A 5511-nucleotide genomic window follows, 5' to 3' on the forward strand; every position below is an offset into this window, starting at 1 on the left:
AACAATGTGGAAACTCATCTGGAAAAATCTTTCCATTCATTAGTCAATACCTCCAGAAGGATAGCAGCCCCAGGTAGAAACAATGTTTTAGAGTAACTCCCATACAAAGCCTACCTTTAGGTTGCTGTGGAGTTTAGTTTCAATCAAGTCATCAGCTACACATGACATTGTGTACAAAATTAATTATTTTCCCATCAATAACAATACTAATAAACAATTAATTAATAATTGAAGGGAAAAGTACTACCAATGATTTTTAAAAAATCTGACGATAATTTGTGAAACAAATGTATGTGACAACTTAAAGTGCTACTGTGATCAAATTTTTATCCCTTGAGTTTTTGGTTTATCACATAGAGTACCATGAAACATTAAAAACGCTGGTTACCGTTTGGAAATATCTGCATTGGTTCCAGAGATATTTAAGTTTGAAAAATGTGTTAAATATGCAAATGAGAAGGCTGATGACGTCATTCACCCAACCCAATAGAACATCAACAATATAAATAGAGCTATCTCGGTCAACTTGCAACAGAGACCATTGAAACTTGGTGAGCTGATAGTTCTGAAGGCAGCACACCTATGACTGTCAAGAAATTGGTTCCCATGGCAACTCACTCTTTTCCAGTCCCCTCCAACCTGATTTCAATATTTTGGTGATCTCAGGCTAGAAATACATTTACCAAGGCCACAAACTCGACCTAACATCTTTATATGCTGGCAGGATCATGCAGATGAGGCACCATTTGCAAATATCAAAACAGAACCCCAAAGGTGGTCTGCAAAGCTTTTAATATCAGGGAGGTCTGGAACCCAGTATGTTGCCATGGTAACAAAATGGTATGCTCATATTGTGGAACACATCTACTAGAATCTTAGTGCAAAGAACCAAGTGTTTCTGATACAAATTGGCTGAGATATCTGTCTCCATCATACTTGATCAAAGTTTGGTAGGGTTTGTGAAGTCATCACTTGGCTGATTTGCATATTAAAAAAACTTGAATATCTCCAGAGCAAAAAGAGATATTTGAAAATGGTAAACTGCATTCTTCTTGTCGTACAGACTACGTGTTTATGTGCCAAAATGGCTTCGATAGGGAAGGTTCAAATTTCGTCACAGTAGCACTTTAAGCTCTCTGGACAATGGCATACCTTTGCTGGATACCAACAGTTATTGGAATATCACTGCATTACAAAATGTACAACATTATTGAGAAGAAATGACAGACTTTGGTCAGCCATATTTTTATTCCTATAATAAAGGTTATTTTTTGGATATTATTTAGGTCAGTTTCATTTCTAATATTTTAATAATTTTATATTACCGGTAGCCTGCGAGAACAGACAACTTTCCAGGTTTTTGTTTCACACACCGGAAAAAGATTTCTTTTCGAGGCAGGTGAAACAAAAGCCGGAAAAAGCATCTCCTCTTGCAGACTACTTTATAACCACTGTGTGCCTGTTTCCTTTCAGTGGTCAGAAAATGTGGCATAAAGCAAACCGACCTTATCCAACAACCAAAGCTTTCTGAAGTTTTGCCTAGATTTGTATCATGGGTTACAAATCTCACAGAGGAAGTGTCAGCAAAGACAAACAAAAAATACTTCCCAGGTAATTTAGAAAACAATTAGAATTGTAGCACACAGTCAGTATTATGGTTGTTGAAGCAGTTTTTTGTGAGGTGTAGTGGTTACAAATGTTAGCATCTACATTGTAAGAATTACACATGCATCCCACCAAGATTCTTACCAGTAAAACAATTCAAATCATTGTTTTGCGTCAAAATCTTTTATTTTCATTTCTATTTAATTCCTAGTACTTCTTGCACACAATGGGTTTGTCTATGACTTTCCTCTTCTTTACATGGAGATCGAAAGGAGATATCCATTGCTCACCACCAAGCTATTTAACCACATCTTCTTTGGGGATACACTGTTCAACTTGCGAGCTGTAAGTTTAGATCAAACAAAGTAAATAGTTCACATTAAACAATAATGTGGCTTTTAGAATATATTAATAATTAATTAATGGCATCAGAATTTAAACAATAAAAAATATATAGTGATTTGAGCTGTACTATCCAAAATGTATATAAATTTACAATTTTGTTTGTTTCATTTTACAGCTGAGGAAACTAGGGAAACTTCCCCTCGATAAAAAGCAGAAGCTTGGCATGCCAGCATTGCATGCCCTGTACTTTCCTAATGCACAATTTAAAGGTAATTAATGCTTCCCCAATACACAAAATGATGGTAGTTATTATTGAAAAATCTCTTTACATGTAACTCAAAAGAAGAAGTTGCATTTATTAATCTGGTTACATATTCAGGGAGAGTAAACTGTAAAGACCTGAATTTGGGAAGTGAGCAAAAAATAAGTACAAGTCCATGGTGAAGATTAGAGAAAGGACCAAGCTACTACTGCTGAAATTTAGAAGTGCAATATCTGGCATGATGGCCAAGAAAATTGCCACAGAGGGATTTGATTGCATTGGCAACTGTATTGGTCTCAATTTTGAGCCCTGAGATGGCTTTTTAAATACTATACCTGTATTAAGCCTGCAGCCTTGTAAAAAAAAAAAGGCCAAATTTTTCTGGGGGCCATCTCTGATTACAATGTGGGATTCCGCAATGGTGCAGTCTGGTGGAAACACTGCATGATAATAGAAATAACAGTACATACAGTAGTAACACAGGATTAATCACCTGTCTCTTAAGTCAATGGTAAAATGAAAAGCAATCATACGCATAACTTGTACAATGTTCTATATTCTAGCTCACAGAGCACTGGCTGATGTAGAGGCAATGAGGGACGTGCTATTTTGCACACAGCTAAAAGATCTTAAGGACCAACACAAGCAATTTTTACGCCGTCCACTTGAGCAAAAAAATAAGTACAAGTCCATGGTGAAGATTAGAGAACGGACCAAGCTGCTACTGCTGAAATTTGGAAGTGCAATATCTGGCACTATGGCCAAGAAAATTGCAACAGAGGGATTTGATTTCAACCAGCTTAAAAGCCTGCGAGCAACATTCCCAGACAAGGACAAATTTATGAAATTTTTGCGGGCTAAGGGTCTTTCCTCAATGTGCACCCAGAAGTTGGTAGCCTATTTCTTTCAGCCATAGGAAAATGGTGTTTGTGATGTTCTCAGATTGTAAAAGAATCTTGTTTTCACTAAAAAAATTGACTAGACAGATTCTTTATAGGTTTTTTCTGAAATAGAGTCAGGACAGACGTTTAATTCAAAATTTTCACACTTGGGGAAAAACCTGGGTAACAATTTCTGCACAATTTGAAGCCCAACAAATGGGAATGTAATTCAGTTCTGTGAAACTGTGGGAAACATGTTTTGGCTGTATGCAAATGCTACCCAAACAAATTGTCACTGTGCCCACAATCGAAATATACGAAAGTTTAATAAACAATATACATAATTTCTAAGGGCCTGTGTTGAACTGATAAAAAGCAAGGTGTTAAACAATAATAATTATTATTTTTCAAAGCTGAAAAACTACTCAGCACATGTAAATCAATATCTAATGAACGTACTTGTGCTGCTCACTGGACAGAACATTAATATTCAGCTACGTACACTTTCGAGGTTCCATGCGGTTGGCAAATGTTTCTTGTCTGGGACGAATAACACAACTAAAGTTCGTCTCATGATGAAATTAGCATAAACAAACACTTTTATACAATAAGCATCCTTACCTTGACAAAGCGTTGGAAGGAACACGAAATAGGCTCACGAATAAGGAGTCTTTCGCGAGGAATCGCAAAAATTAATAAGCGACATTCACGTGCCTTATCCTAATGTTGTTAGTTTCATTGATTGGTATCATCGGGCGAATCGTCTTTAGCTTCGGGCGAACCTCCATCGGGCGAACAGGCTTTCGGGCGAAACAACCGTAATTCATCCGAGCGAGTAGCATGGTTGAGCCGTGCATTATGACTTGTCCATCGCCTCCATTATTTTCATTCAATGAAATCCGTAGAGAAACGAAATGTTTGAATATTTCTTCACACAGCTTTCCCATACATACGTTTCATAACGAGCGAAGATCACCGAACTGTTGATTGCATCGAAGGTCTCGCGCTCGTTCCCAGATCAACCGCGCATGCGTAAACGAACTGACTTCCGGTTTGAGGAAAAAATCTAAATTTTCGGCGGTTTTAAATTGAATCAATTTTTTTTTTCGTGGCACGTTTCACCCCCAAATACAGAATATAGCTAAGCATTGATTTTTTAAAATCATCTTTTTTGAAAAAGTTATGAGAATTTCAGTATCGTTTATGTCTTTAAAAAGAACATCTTTCAAAATAAAAAGAAAACCATACTTGGCTGGATGCAAAAACGAATACAAATTATCAAACCACCGATTAAATACCCAAATTGCGCAGAAAGGAGACAAGTTTAGAGTTTTCTTTTATTGGTCACGTGACCATGGGCGTGGCATGATGACGTCATCTTTAAGGTCATTGGAAATATTACCAAAATAACGCCAAATTCTCTCAAATTACTTAAACCATTACATCCTTAGCAACGCACCCCCAAAACTACGTCAGTGGGCCCTTAAGCCGAAACAGAAAGAAGCGCTACAGGCGATTGTTTTTGAACGGTCGAGGTTATTTAATTGTCGGAGCTATTGCAGAGTCACTGAAACGAACGCTTAGGCTTAATCAATAAACGAGTGCTATTTTCTTCACACGATCTCGTGAAAAGTATAGTTAACTAAACCGTAAATTAAAAGCTAAAATGTTAAAGAGTGCTTAGACCTAATCACTGCAACGACCGCTTCGGTTACTACTCTTTATGAGATAGAATTCAAGTCAAACTTCAACTTACAGGTAAGGCTCGTTTAACTTTCCAAATCCGCAGCAAGTGAACGGAAAGGGAAAAATCATTTCAGAGTCAACTGTCCAAAGCCAGTGAATAGGAATCGCGCTAAAATTAGAAATGACAGACGTACTAGCTTGTGATGTGACATATCGCTAGGAAACTTTGTCAGTTCAAGGTCAAAAAAGAGTTTTATTGACGTACTTTATTCCACTTTATCACATTTTGATTTTTTCTCATTGAAACACGACAGCTTGGCTTGGAACAAGAATCGGCAAAATACGGCAAGCAAGAAAGGACAAACTTCAAACAAGATCTCCAACAAATTACCTGTACGTGCTTTAAAAAAAATTCTGAAAACACAAGCTAGTGATACTTCTCCTTAATTTTACGACAACTCATTGCGATTACGTGTTTATTAACATAAGGGCAAAATTTTCTTGTCACTGTCGACGCACATGGAAAAACAGTTAAGCAAACGGAGTAAAAAACACTTGTTTGCTCGTATTGTAGAGCAAAACAAACAAACAAACAAAATCAACTATTCCAAAAGAGTACAGATGATTTCTGTTTAATTCCAATTGAGGATAAAAATTCGAGTTTCATTCCTGGACAAAGGAAAAAAAGATGAAACCATTTTTTTCAAAAATATGCATCCATTTTAAATAACG

The 5511-nt window shown here is 36.7% G+C and overlaps 1 long non-coding RNA gene across 1 annotated transcript; it reads right to left on the reverse strand.

Moving 5' to 3' along the window:
* Positions 1–1772: 1772 nt before the first annotated feature.
* Positions 1773–4089, reverse strand: LOC138015909 (uncharacterized). Its single transcript, XR_011125662.1, has 3 exons — positions 3715–4089; positions 2548–2652; positions 1773–1948 (listed from the first exon to the last, which is right to left on the reverse strand). It is a non-coding gene; the product is annotated as an uncharacterized lncRNA (long non-coding RNA).
* Between the last annotated feature and the right edge of the window lie 1422 nt (positions 4090–5511).

Source organism: Montipora capricornis, chromosome 9, assembly GCF_036669925.1.
Source record: "Montipora capricornis isolate CH-2021 chromosome 9, ASM3666992v2, whole genome shotgun sequence".
NCBI classification, from domain to species: Eukaryota; Metazoa; Cnidaria; class Anthozoa; order Scleractinia; family Acroporidae; genus Montipora; species Montipora capricornis.